Source organism: Notamacropus eugenii, chromosome 5 (assembly GCF_028372415.1).
Source record: "Notamacropus eugenii isolate mMacEug1 chromosome 5, mMacEug1.pri_v2, whole genome shotgun sequence".
NCBI classification, from domain to species: domain Eukaryota; kingdom Metazoa; phylum Chordata; class Mammalia; order Diprotodontia; family Macropodidae; genus Notamacropus; species Notamacropus eugenii.
In genome coordinates, this window is record NC_092876.1 from 5,837,218 (window position 1) to 5,851,689 (window position 14,472).

Genomic DNA, 14,472 nt, shown 5'->3' on the forward strand with positions numbered 1-14,472 from the left:
TTTTACCATGGCTTTTAGGGAATCTAATAATTCCTCATATCTCCTTGATCTCTTTTCTAGGCCACTAGTTTTCCTATGAGAGATTTCACATTTTCTTCTCTTTTAAATTTTTATTTCGTGCTGTTTCTAGATTACACATGGTATGATTACCTTCCACTTAATTAATTCTAATTTTGAAGGGATCATTTTCTTCAGGGAAATTTTGAACCTCTTTTGACCATTTGGACAAATCTGATTTTTAAGGAAGATTTTTCAGTATTTTTTGTGCCTCTTTTATTAAGTCACAATTTTCTTCAATTGCTTTTATTTATTTTCCCAATTTTCCTCTAACATTCTGGTTTGATTTTTAAAATCTTCTTTTCCTCTTTACTATTTCTTTTTGAGTTCTTCTAGGAATTCTTGTAGGGCTTGGGTCCAATTTGCCTTTCTCTTGGTTGCTTTGCTTACAGTCCCTGGAATCAACCTCTCCATTTTAGAGAAGATCAAACTGAGGCAAATAGAGGTTGTTCTTTGCCCAGAGTTACAAAATAAGAGAGCATCTCAGGCAGGAGTAGAACTCAAGGCTTCCTGATTCTAAACCCAGTGCCCTATAATTACACCATACTGCCTTACTCTACACTGTTTTGAATAGCAATTTCAATTATTAAAAAATGACTGAATTGTCCAAATCTTTTAACCAAATACTGACACTTATGACCCAAGGATGATAGGAATACCTAGCACTCAAAGATGGTTTTAAGACTTGCAAAGTAATTGATATGTATTCTCCCATTTGATCCACACACCAACCCTCAGAGATAGGTGTTATTAGTATACTCATCCTACAAGAGATAGGAAAAACTAAGGCACTGAGAGGATAAGTGATTTCTCCTGGGTCACACAACTAGGATGTTTTAGAGACTGATTTCAAACTAAGGTCTTTTGATTTCAGAGGGAGTGTTGTGTCCACTGTGCCACATACTAAGGAAATCGTTCCATAAAAAATTGTCTAACAGTTACCAAAATATTTACACAGAAGTTTTCATGTCAACTGAAAAAAAACACAACAGGAAACAAGTGATAATGAACTGGGGGAATGCCTGATGGGTTTATGGGATGTGAATGCTACAGAATACTATTGAGAAATGGAAAACAATAGCATGTTAGAGAAAAAAGGGGTACATGAACACTATGAAAGCTGGGATCTCTAAAACTGTGCTGAAGCCAGAACTGCATCTGAGAGTCTTTCCACAGTGATTACATACATAAAGTTTCTCTCCAGTGCAGAGTTTCTGTTATTCAGCAAGACTGGAATATTGTGTGAAATATTTTCCACACTGAATAAAATTAATAAAGTCTCATGCCAGTGTGAATGCTCTGATGCACAGCAAGAGCCAAACTACATCTGAAATTCTTTCCACATTGACTACAGTAATAAGGCTTCTCTCCAGTGTTGATTCTCTGATGTAGAGTAAGACTGGAACTCTGTCTGAAAGACTTTCCACAGTGATTACATTTATAAGGCTTTTCTCCAGTGTAGATTCTCTGATGTTTATCAAGAGAATAACTACATCAAAAATGCACACACAATGGTTACATTCATAAGGTTCTCTCCAGGGTGGATTCTCTGATATACAGCAAGCCAGGAGCTAAAAGTGAAAGTTTTCCCACATTGATTGTATTCATAAGGTTTCTTTCAAGTATGGATTCTCTGATGTGCAATAAGATTGCTCCTGTCTTTGTAAGCCTTTCCACACTGATTACATTCATAAGGTTTTTCTCCAGTGTGGGTTCTCTGATATACAACCAAACCTCTCCTGGTTGTGAAAGCCTTTCCACATTGATCACATTAGTAAGGTTTCTCTCCAGTGTGGGTTCTCTGATGTACAGCAAGGTTAGTACCGCATCTGAAATTCTTTCCACATTGACTACAGTAGTAAGGTTTCTCCCCAGTGTGGACTCTCTGATGTCAAGCACGATCACGGCTTCTTCTAAAAGCCTTTTCACATTGATTACATTCATAAGGTTTCTCTCCAGTATGGATTCTGTGATGTACAATGGGATTAGAGTTGTATCTGAAAGTCTTTCCACATTGATTACATTCATAAGATTTTTTTCCACTGTGGATTTTCCGATGTCTTACCACACTTACTGCAAGAATGAGATATCTTTACACCATGGTTCTCTGATGTACAATACAAGAGGAATATTCTCTGAAAGTTTTACCAAGTTTGTGACACTCATGAGATTTGTTTCTAGTATGAATTCTCTGATGGGAAATACGGGATGAATGTTGCCTGAAGGTCCGTCCACATTGCATGCATTTATATAAATTTTGGCTAGAATGAAGTTCTTGATGGTGAGTAAGTGATAACTGTTGCTTAAAGGATTTATCACATTCAACGCATTCATAATGTTTCCCTCCACTTTGAATTGTTAGGTGGTCAATAACCTTTGAAGTATCAGTGAAGACCTTCTCATCTTCATTACACATGTAAAGCATTTCTCTGGGATGACCTTTCTGGTGTCTAATTAGCTCTGAATTCAACCTGAAGGTCATCTCACATTGATAATTTTGCATTTCCAGAGGCTTTCCATGGGACTCAATAGGCCTTCCCTGTCCTGTAAAGCTATCAGTATATTTCTGATCCTGTGAACAGCCATTCCCTGATACCCTTTTCTTACAGTGAATTAGGACTGAACTTTGTCTGAAACTCTTTCCATCTTCATCAGATTCACAGTGACCCTTTTGTTTTTTCTTGACCTTGATATGAGATTCACAGATTTCTCTCCAGTTGAAGTCAGAGTGGCCATCACACATGAATCTTGGCTGTTGTGATGCGTTCACAGAAATGCTCAGCTTTGAAGCAGTTTTCCTGATTTCAAGCCTAGTCTCTCCATCTGAAAGACACAAAGAAACACATTTATTCACTTATTTGTGGACACATACACATACACACATACACATATACATACACACAACTATATACTCTGCCTTCATTGACAGAAAGTAACAGATTAGTAATCTATTTTCTCTTTTATTATTACGTTTACTTGTCTGTATCTGTATAGAGATCATTATGTAAGCAGTCAATTAAACAAGAATGAATTAAAAATCCCCAATTAAATACCAAGTTAGAAATTCTTAAAACCAAAGGAGAGATTAAAAAAATTGAAATTAAGAAAAATACTGAACTAATACATAAAACTGAGCTGATTTTATAGGGAAAAAAACAATAAAATAAGTAAAGCTTTGTTTAATTTTATTTTAAAAACAGAAAGAAGGAAACCAAAGGACCAGCATCAAATATGAAAAGGGAGGATTCACCACCAATGAAGAAGAAAATAAAATAGTAATTAGGAGCTATTTTGCCCAATTGTATGCCAATAAATCTGTGAATCTTAGTGAAATGGATGAATTTACACAAAAACATAAACTCCCAGATGAACAGAAGAGAATATAAAATCCTTAAAGAACTCCATTTCAGAAAATGAAACTGAATTAGTCATCAGTGAACTCCCCAAGAACAATGGCTAGGGCCAGATGGATTTACAAACTAATTCTATCAAACATGTAAAGAAAAATTAATTCCAATATTATGTAAACTATTCAGGATAATAAGCAAAGAAGGTGGGCTATCAAATTCTATATATGGCACATATGTAGTGCTGATTGGTAAATTGCAAAATTGGGAAGAGCTAAAACAGAGAAAGAAAAGTAGAGAACAATTTTCCTAATGAATGCAGTTGCAAACATTGTTAATAAACTATTAGAAAAGAGGTTACAGCAGCTGATCCCTAGGATGATGTATGATGACCAGGTAGGATTTATTCCAGGAATGCAGGGCTATTTCGATAACAGGAAAACTATCAGCGTAATTGACCATATCAACAGCAAAACTAAGAGAAATCATATGATTATCCCAATGGATACAGAAAAAGCTCTTGACAAAATCAAGCACCCTTTCCTATTAAAAACCATAGAGAGCAGAGGAATAGTCTTCCTTAAAATGAGAAGTAGAATCTACTTAAAACCATCAGCAAGTATTTGTAATGGGGATAAGCTAGATGCATTTCCAATAAGATCAGGAATGAGAAAACAATGTCCATTATCACCACAGTTATTCAAGAGGTAAAGGACCAGAAACACTAGTTTGAGCAATTAGAGAAAAAAAAGGAATTGAAGGAATTAGAATGGGCAAAGAAGAAAGGTATTTGTCTGCACGGGTTGTGATGGCACACCTTTAGAATCAAGTAAAAATTCAAGTAAAAAACTTTGAAATAATAAATTTAGCAATGTTGCAAGATGTAAAATAAACCCACATAGAGCATGCGCATTTCTATATGTTAGAAACAAAGCCCAATAGCAAGAAATAGGAAGAGAAATTCCATTTAAAGTTACTGCAGACAATACAAAATATCTGGGAGTCTACCCACCAAGACAAACTCAGGAACTCTAATAACATAAACACAAAACACTTTTCATTCAAATAAAGTCTGATGTAAAAAATCAGAAAAATATCAGTTGCAGCTAGGTAAGGCAGAGCTAATATAATAAAAACGACAATTTTAGGTATGATAATTTACTTATTCAGTGCTATACCAATCACATTAACAAAAAATTCTTTTATAGAGCTAGAAAAAAGTCATACCAAAATTCATGTGGAAGAATGGTCAAGAATACTTATTTAAGAGAATTTATGAAAAGAAATGCTAGGGAAGGAGGCCTAACCAACCTAGATCTTAGAATGTACTATAAAGCAACAATTATCAAAACTACTTGGTACTGGCTAGAAAATGGAGGGGTAGATCAGTGAAATACATGACACAGTTGTCAATGACTAGAGCAGTCTACTGTTGGATAAAACCAAGGACCCCATCCTTACCCTTCTTATACTTATCCTTCTGGGATAAGACCTCACCGTTTGACAAACACTGCTGGGAATATTGGAAAACAGTGTGGCACAAAATGAGCATAAATCAGCATGTGACACCATATATCACAACACTCTGCAAACAGTTACAGGATTCAGATATCAAGGCTGCTACCACCAGCAAACGAGGAGAACAAGGAATAGTGGACCTGTTAGATCCATGGAGAAAGGAAGAACTTATGACCAACTAAGAGGGAAAGAACATTAGGAAATGCAAAATGGATGATTTTGATTCCATTAAACTGAACAGGTTTTGCAGGAACAAAGCCAGTTCAACCAAGATTACAAGTGAAGCAGAAAGCTGGGAAATAAATTTCAAAGCCAATGTCTCTGGTAAAGCCCTCATTCCTGACATATGTAGAGGACTGAGTCAAATTCATAATGATACAAGTCATTTCCCAATTGATAAATGGGCAAAGGACATGAGCAGGCAGTTTGGGGAGGAAGGAATCAAAGCTATGTATAGTTATACGAAAAAAACTCTCAATCACTATTGATTAGAGAAATGCAAACACAAACAACTCTAAGGTTATGGCATCCCACCAAGCACATTGGCTAACATGACAACACAGGAAAATGATAAATGCTGGAGAAGATGTGAGAAAATTGGAACACTACTGCATTGTTGGTGAAGTTGTAAACTGATTCAACCATTCTGGAAAGCAATTTGGAACTATGCACAAAAAGCTTGTTAAACTACACACACCCTTTGACCTAGAAATATCACTTTTAGGTCTATATCCTCAAGAGATCATAACAATAGGAAAAAGACCTACATGTACAAAAATATTCCTAATAACCTTCTTTGCAGTGGTCAAGAATGGGAAATCAATTGATTTCCAATGATCAAGTGGGGAATGACTGAGAGAGTTGTGGGATAGGAATGGAATGTTCCATAAGAACTGAGGAGGAGGCAGACTTTAGAAAAACCTGGAAAGACTTAAATGAACCGATGCTGTCCAAAATGAGCAGAACCTGAAGAACACTGTACACACTAACAGCCACACTGTGTGCTGACTGACTTTGACAGACTTAGCTCTTCTCAGCAATGCAGGGATCTTAGACAACTCCAAAGACTCATGATGGAAAATGCTGCCTGCATCCAGAAAAAGAACTCTGGAGTCTGAATGCAGATTGCTGCAGACTATTTGCTCTCTTCTTTTCTTTCTTCTTTCTCCTGATTCCTCCCATTGGTTCTCACTCTTCTTTACAACATGACTCATGGGAAAATATGTTTAATACGGATGTATATGTGTATAGCCTATAATCAGATTGCATGCCCTCTTAGGCTGGGGGAAGGGAAAATGGGGGAGAAATTTTAAAACTCACAATCTTAGGAAAGTGAATGTTGATAATTAAAAATAAATAAATATATTTTTAAAAACTCCCACTTTATCCATTCCTAGCAGACACTGGCCTGTATCTGTCTTCCTTTTTATGGCTAAACACTTAGAGATAGCCATCTACACCTGGGCTTTACTCTTTACACTCCTTTACTCTTACTTCCTACAAAACTCTGCATTCTGGTTCCCAATTCACTAGTCACTTGAAGCACCTCCCTCCAAAGTGACCAGTGACCTCCTAATTGCTAAACCAAAGGTCCTTTTATCAGCCCTCATCCTTCCTGACCTCTCTGGAGCTCTTCTCACCATCACTCACCACCTTTTTCTTGCTACTCTCTTTCCTCCAGGTTTCAGTGACACTCCTCTCTTTGGGTTCTCCTCCTATCATGTCCCAAACTAACCTCATCATCTTTCCACCAACCCTCTCATCTTCCTACTCTCCTAACACTATCCATGTCACCCTCCTGATTGTCCAGGCTCATAATAGAGATGTCATCCACTGCTCACCATCTCTCAAGCTCATATACTATCACCCTCCCTCCATTTTTAATCTTTTGCAAAATGCTGTTTTTCCATCTTGGTAACATCTCTCATACCCATTCCCCCTTGTCTCCCAACACTGCCAACTTCTACATTCAGACTTCAATTACCTTAAACCTGCAGTGTTGAAAAGGCCTGCTGTTTGGTCTCACTGTCTTAAGTCACCTTGGATAAGTCAGTGTTCTCCCCAGCTGTCAAATTCAACTTCCTAAAGCTCGCATCTGACTATATCACTGCCTCCTCAATAAACTGAAATGGCTCCCTAGCACCAGGATGACATAGAAAGTCCTATGCTGGACAGTTAAGGAACTTCATCATCTGCCCCTTTCCTCCCTTTCCACTCCTGCTTCATCTCATGCCAACTCCACATATGTTAGGATCCAATAGCAAAGACTCCTTTGTATGCCTTCAACAGAACAAATTATCTCCAGTCTACAAGGGCTTTCCCTGGCTGGCCCTCATGCCTGGAATGCTCCTCCTGCCTTCTCTGAAGCCCCAGATCAAGCCCACCCTCCACAATAAGGCTTTTCCAACCCTCCTTAATCCAAGAGCCTTCCCCCACTTGACTAGCTCCAGTTTCACCTGGACATAGCATGCTTTACATGGCTCTGTCCAGGTTCCCTTCCTCACTGGTCTGTGAGCTCCATGAGGGCAGGTGATGTCCCTCACAATTCTTTGAATCTCCAGCACTTAGCACACAGCAGGCACTTAATAAATGCTTGCACACTTGAAGAAGGCCTTAAAAAAGCCCCATCTCAGTCAGCCCAGGCCCTTTCTGGATTCCTTAAGGAGAGCTCCATGAGCCAAAGTTCAAATTGATCTTATGGGATCAGTTTTATTCCTGGAACAGAGCTGAAAGATCAAGGCATCCAACCGCTTCATTTCACAGATGGGGAAACTGAGCTTAAGGACTTTCCCAGGATCTTACTGTGAAAAAATGTCTGAAAAAGAGAGGCAAGCCAGGTCTTCCTGCCCACAAGTCTAACATTCTCTTCACTGTGACATGTAGCTGCCCTTGTGCTAACAGCCCTCACAGATCTGCTTTTCCCTCACTCACCTTGACAGGAGGTTCTGGGGTCTTCTTGCTCCAGCATCCAAGGTTCTTCCCCTCCTGCAAAATGTGAGATCACATCTACTCTAGGAGCTGGAAGTCCTGGGCATGGGAATAAGGAAGGGAGGAAAATGGACAAAGATTGGTAAGGTAGCTCTCTTTAGGAAAAGGGGGCATGAAAGGAGAGTGCCAGCATGCCTCAAGATCCTTGTCCATGATATTTACTATTGGAAACTTTGCTAGGGGATGAGAAGGAAATCATGTGGAAGCCAATTTGGAAGCAGAAAATTCTGTTTTCTCCACTTCCTTCCTACAAGCAAGGGCTGAATCCACAGATTCTGTCATCTACAAAGTAAGAGGCAATTGTTAGTGGAGTGGAGAGGCAACTTTGGCCTGGGTTCAGGAAGCTGTGAGTTCAAATCTGCTCTCAAAGAATTACTGGCAAAGCTCCCAAAGCAAGTCACTTAACCTCTGCTTGCCTCAGTTTCCTCAACTATGTAATACCATCTAAATCCCAGGCTTATTAGGAGGATGAAATTAAATAACATGTTTCGCAAAATGCTGCCACAGAGTAGGTATACATGAATGCTTATATTCCCTTCCTTCCTTTCCCACCATTTCTTTTGGACTGTGGGGTATTTAGGAAGGAAGATCCAGGTATCTGAGAGTCAGACCAGGAGCTGCGGAGGACAAATTGATACTTGTCAACAAGAAGAATCCTCCAAAGACCAGACCCAACCTAAAGGGGAAGAGCCTGCTTTGGGAGGTGAGGGCTTCCCTGCATAGCCAAACTCCAAGGAAAAGCTGCCTGAGCGTTTTCAGAGACAAAATTCATGTTCAGGGAGAGGTCAGACCAGGCACATCCTCTGAGATTAGCCTGAGATTCTTCAACACGTTTAATCTTTGACCTCAGATTCCCTAAAACTAGTAAGGGACAGCTTCAGGGGCAGCAAAGGAAACTCCTTGTTTTCTATCACACATTGCAAACACCTTTCATGGGAAATCAGTCAAGAAGAGAACTGTGTCAGACACAAGTGATCTCCATTTTGGCCTTTCTGATCATTAATAAATGCTCCAAATCCTGAACACTAGGAAGAGAATGAAGGAAGTTCTTTCGATGATAGATTCATAGATTTAGAGGAAGTGTCCTTACCTAGGGAGAGCAGGTTCTGGGCATTCTCCAGCATGACCTCCTTGTACAGTTCTTTCTGAGGATGGTCCAGGAGGCCCCACTCTTCTGGGGTGAAGTCCACAGCACCATCCTGGAATGTCACTAACCCCTAAGTCAGCAAAAGTCATAGGATCAGATCTCAAAGAGACTCCAAATTCATCTAGTCTGACCCTCATGCATTTATGTGAGGAAAGTGAAGCACAGAGAACAGATCTGCCCAAAGGTCACACCCTTAAAGAGAGTCAGAGCCAACACTTAAAACCACAATGAAATAAAATCCCAATGGAATACGGGGAACAACTTTTTGTATTTGCAGCTGGAATAAAGTTGAGAAATGGGCTACTAAGAATTGTTTCTCCCTATGGAAACAGAGAACTTATTTGATCTATCAGAGATACATGGAAATGTCTGGAGGAGAAAGAGACAAGGTGAAGTGAAAATCCTCCCTCATCATAAAAGGCATAAACGATATGTCATAAAGAAAATTCCACTGACTTCAAACAGAAGAACAGAGTGAAAGCCCCTTATGCTTCTCTTTCTCTCCCCTGACCTAAGACTGCCCCTCCCCTCCAGAGAATGGGGACATGGGTGACCAGCCCAAGCAGCCTAAGGCCTGCTACTGGGCTCTGTCAAAGTATCTGAAGCTGAAGAGAACAGGAGGCCTGGGCCCCAGGAGACCTGCTCTGGGACAGTGGTAGAGGCAGCAGCCTTGGCATCCCCTACCCCTCTTCAGGTCTTGATTCTCAAGAGACAGAAAGTGCTCCTTCCTATCCCTGATACCCCCAGGTGAAGAAGCAAAGGAGGAGCCTGAAGGGACTACTGAACAACAGGAGTCTAACAGAATGCAGCTTTGTAAGGAGGTGGCAAAACCTGGTCTTCAGAAGGTTCCAACGGATAGCAAGATCGCCACCCATCCCACTATGCTGAACACCCAAGTGGGAGCAGTTCACACCAACACAGATACCCGGAGCACCTTTGCAGCCCTCAGTGCCAAAGGGGAAGACAGTAGCAGCAGAAGAATCATCCAGCAGTGGATGGGACCCTGCCCAGCTCCCCTGGATCCCTGGCCCCAAATCAAGGACTTTCATTTAAGGAGAGAGTCCAGCAGGCCCATTCCATTTCTGACATACCTGTACCACTTTGGGACTTAATGACCAAGAGGGCAGAAGTGGTAGCTGAGAGCATGTGACCCTCCCCAGACCACTAGGGGCCCATTGCAGTTCAGGATCAGAGCTGTAAGTGAGGCAGCAGGTGAGAGCCTGGCCAATATTCAGTGTTCAGAAAGATGGGTTCTCATGGACTGCATTCCTGCAGGATCAAGCAAGAGATAGAGGAGAATCCACATCCAGTGCAAAATCAAGTCAGGGTGGAAGAACCCCCAGCCTCACTGGGCTCCTCACAGGAGCCTTGAACAGAAAACCACCTTGTTCCTACATGGAATGATGCAGTTTGCCATCAGCAACACTGAGCAGAAACCCATGACCTAGAAGGGCATCCACCCCTGGACTGAGGAAGATGTTCCCTCCTTTCAGCACATCACCAAACAAGACTGGACACCACTTGAGGCAGGTTGTCCACCATCATCTGAACACTAGGAGTCGCAACCAAAATGGCCCATCCCTGGCCTCCACAGAAACCTGGGCCTCAAAAATGATCTCCACTCGACTGCATGAAGGTGATGCTGCTTCTCCCAAGGGTCAACTCATAATCACACTCAGGACTAAACTGAGCAGTATGAGACTATTGCCAGTGCAGGGAAAAAGAGACCTCAGTTTCTCTATGGAGGGCTTGAATGGCTCCAGGTATGAGGAGTTATGGCCAAAACATCTCCTGCCTTTGCCTTATGCTTGCTTTCATTTGTCAATGGCAAATATTCATTCATCATGATTATTTAGTTAGAATGAGTAACCAAGAAGAGGAAAGGAGGTTTCCTTCATTTACTACAAAGGTAATACTTTATTAACCAATGCTTGGATTTGAGCAAATTCAGGAGAAAGACATTGCCAGTCTTCTTAAGAGAATAAAGGGTGTATGCAGACACCTAGAACTCTGGAATTTGAGAGAAAAAGAGAAGGGATTCTAGCCAACTGAAGAACAACCCAGAGGACAGTTTGACCAGATCTGAAAATATGCTGATCCATGGCACAGTTCATTCATTTTTCCAACCTCTTAAATGTGGGACACGTTTTTGGTCAAAGTGCCAGAAATCTCAGACTCCTCCATCATGCTTTGTTCCACTTCCATTATATAATGACATGACTCACCTTCTATTATTTTGACGTACTCTCTATCATGCAGTTAAAATTCTTTTTTACCTTTTCATCACTGTGGTTTTTTCCTTAAAATGATAGGTCAAGGCTTTATTGGGAATCCACATTTCAGTTTTAACATCCTTTACTTCTATTATTTATCTGCTGAACAGTTATGAAATTTATCCATCTTTTCCCTCTTTTGGAGATTCCCAAGAATTTGTCTGTGTCTCCTTTTTACTAGAGTCCCTTCAGTCCCTGCTCTCCCCTTCACAGCACTTACAGTGTGGGCTCTCACTGGAGGAAGGCAGGCTTTTATTGATTGATAATTGGGTATTTAACTCACTCCTGACAGAACCTTCTAAGCCTCTTTTCCTTCTATTCTGACCTTCCTTCTCCATCCTCCCACATCCAACCTTTACCACTGAGGGGCAGGGCCATGAACTTTCATGTAAGGAGAGAGCCCAACAGGCCCATCCCATTTCTGACATGCCTGCACCACTTTGGGACTTAATCTGACTGAATTTTCCACCATGCCCAGGGTCTGGGACCTTCTCCTATCCTTGAGACATGTCAGCTTCCTTTTACATGCTGGTTTTCCTCACTTGATTATAAACTCCTTGACAGCAGAGACTGTCTTTCACTTGGGATATTTCATTTCCCAGCACTGAGTACTGGGCATGGCACACAGTATTCCCCACCCAGTCACCCATTTCAGCACCTCAACCCTGACTGTCCTTCCACAACCAAAGCCATTCAAGCTGAGCTAGCTATGCTCCCAGCCTCCTTTCAGACATTTCCAACATGATGTCCAGTATCCTAAGCTCACACTGTCCACAAGAGAACTTCTTACCTTCTCTCCCTGTCAAAGGTAGTCACATACTCCACCAACCTATACCTCATTCTCAATTCCCACTTCTCTCCCATCTTATTCAACCTGCTATCAAAGTCTGTGAACTGTACCTTGTAACATCTGTCAGACACACTCCCTTATATCCCATGATACTGCAGTTGCCCAGGTATGGGCTCTCATTGTCTCACCCTTGGCCAGTTGCTGAGGCCTGCTGCTGGGTGAACTGGCCTCAAGACTCTCCCCAGTTCAATGCCTCCTTCATTTGGTCCACAAAGGAATTTTCCTTAATAACAGGTCTGACCCCTTACTCAATAAACTCCAGTTTCCTGGACTCCCCCCACCTCCAGGATCAAGTACAAATTTTGTATTCAAAGCCCTTCATGACCTAGACATCACCAGTTACTCCAGTCTTCTTACACCTTGTTTCCTGCCACCTCCTCACTCACAGAATGACACTGGCCTCCTTGCTACTCCACAAGAAGACACCGCATCTCTCAGGTCAGAGCATTTTCCCTGGAGTTAGGAAGAACTGTGTTCAGATGCTGCCTCAGACACTGAGCTAGTGTAGATCCTTCCCTCTCAGAGCACCTCTCATCCATACAGCAGAGAGCTTGTTTGGACAAAGCTGCTGACCTGTCATCTTCTCCATTAGACTGGGAGCTCCTTGAGGCCAGGGACTGGTTTTTTCTTCCTTTGTATACAGAGTAGGTGAGCCCAGTGTCCCTACCCTTTCTAAATGCTTGTGGCCTTCATCTAAGAACTGGTAAATGGGAAGGATTCAGAGAGACCTGACAAGGCGTGTGACCTGATGCAGGAGGACAAAAGCAGGACCATGAGGACACTTTCTGCTCTGCTGACAGCTGTGGAAAGTACCAGAGCTGGGGGAGCCTCAGGGCTCTGCTTTAGGCCTGGCCAGGTCAAGGGGCGTCCTGTCCCTTCAGTGGCTACAAGACAGAGGTGGGTTAAAAGAAACAAAGAGTAGGGGAAGAAATTGTGTGTGTGTGTGTGTGTGTGTGTGTGTGTGTGTGTGTGTGTGTGTGTGCTAGCAAAAGTAAAGCAAAGCAAACACAGGAAGGCAGCGATTGGGGGATGGGGAGGAGGGGAGGTTAGTGCAGGAGATCCCAAAGTGCCAATGAACCACTTTATAACACACAAGGAGAGAGCAGGGCAGTATGGTTACCATTGCTTTCAATTTCCTGCCTACTTTTGTATAGAAACAACCCATAGGTGAGGTACTACCAACCTCATAGACAATCCTGGGTCCATAGAAATGGTCTCTTTGGCTGATGTTCAGTAAGTCTAAAGAAGGACTGCACTCACCTGGGCTGAAGGGATGGGGCTCCCAGGGGCCATTTCCTCTGGCTCCAGGCTCCCTGCTTTGGACAGGCCTGGGTCCTCTGCAGACTGAGCTGGGCAGGTTGAAGTATTCCAAGGTAGGTAGAAGAGGGGCTTCCAGTCACTTTCTGGACAGCAAGCAGGCCTTCAGTGATTTAGAGAGGCTGGAGTCACACAGGAATTATAAAGGCCCAGTCCCTGCCCTCAGGGGAGAGACACCCAGGTGTGGGGGAAGGAAGGTCAGCTTTGGGAATCAAGATGGTCTCAACAGGAAAACTATTCCCCTCCCCCATTCTCCTACAAAGAACCAGGAGGCAGAAGGACCTTAGGGATTCCAAGTGGCATGAGAATAGTCAGAGCCCCCATGGCTGCTAAGCCAGAGCTCTCCCTCCAACCCACCCTCTGACCTCCCTACCTCCCCTCTCCCCAACAAACATAAACAGGATCTAAATTCTCCCTCATTACACCTGCCTCACGCAGATAACCACTTTACTCATTCAATTGTATGCTTCAGGGGTTATGTCTAGGCTTTCTTTTTGCTTGTCCAGCACCAGGCCCCCTCCGTATGCCCAACCCACCCACCCCCAACACACACCCCATTTCCCCCTTGTCTTGGTCTAGGAGAGACGGTACATAGAGAAGGTTGAAGACAGGGAGGCCTCTGAGATGGAGCTGCCAGGAGTGACCAGGGGAAGCCTGAGAGGGGAGACACAATGCTGGTTGGGATTCAGTTGTTTGGCACTCAGAGGGTTTAGAAAAAATATGAGGGCAGGGCAGGAGGCCAGGGTAAGGAAGGCTCTGGGAGCCAGGACAGTATAACAAAGCTGGGGGGGAGGAGAGGGGACATCTGAGTGACAAAAGGTTCCCAGGAGGGCAGCTGAGCCTGAGCAGACAAAATAACTGTGTCCTGGGTCTCCCTAGGAGCCTGGGGTAGGAACCCTCTTTGGACCTTAGCCTTGGAGGCTGCTTATCTGAGTACTTGGAGGGAAACTGGAGACAGGAAAGGCCTGGGATCTA

The 14,472-nt window shown here is 42.5% G+C and overlaps 1 pseudogene; it reads right to left on the bottom strand.

Moving 5' to 3' along the window:
- Positions 1-1,031: 1,031 nt before the first annotated feature.
- LOC140507290 (uncharacterized) lies at positions 1,032-13,473 on the bottom strand (annotated as a pseudogene).
- Between the last annotated feature and the right edge of the window lie 999 nt (positions 13,474-14,472).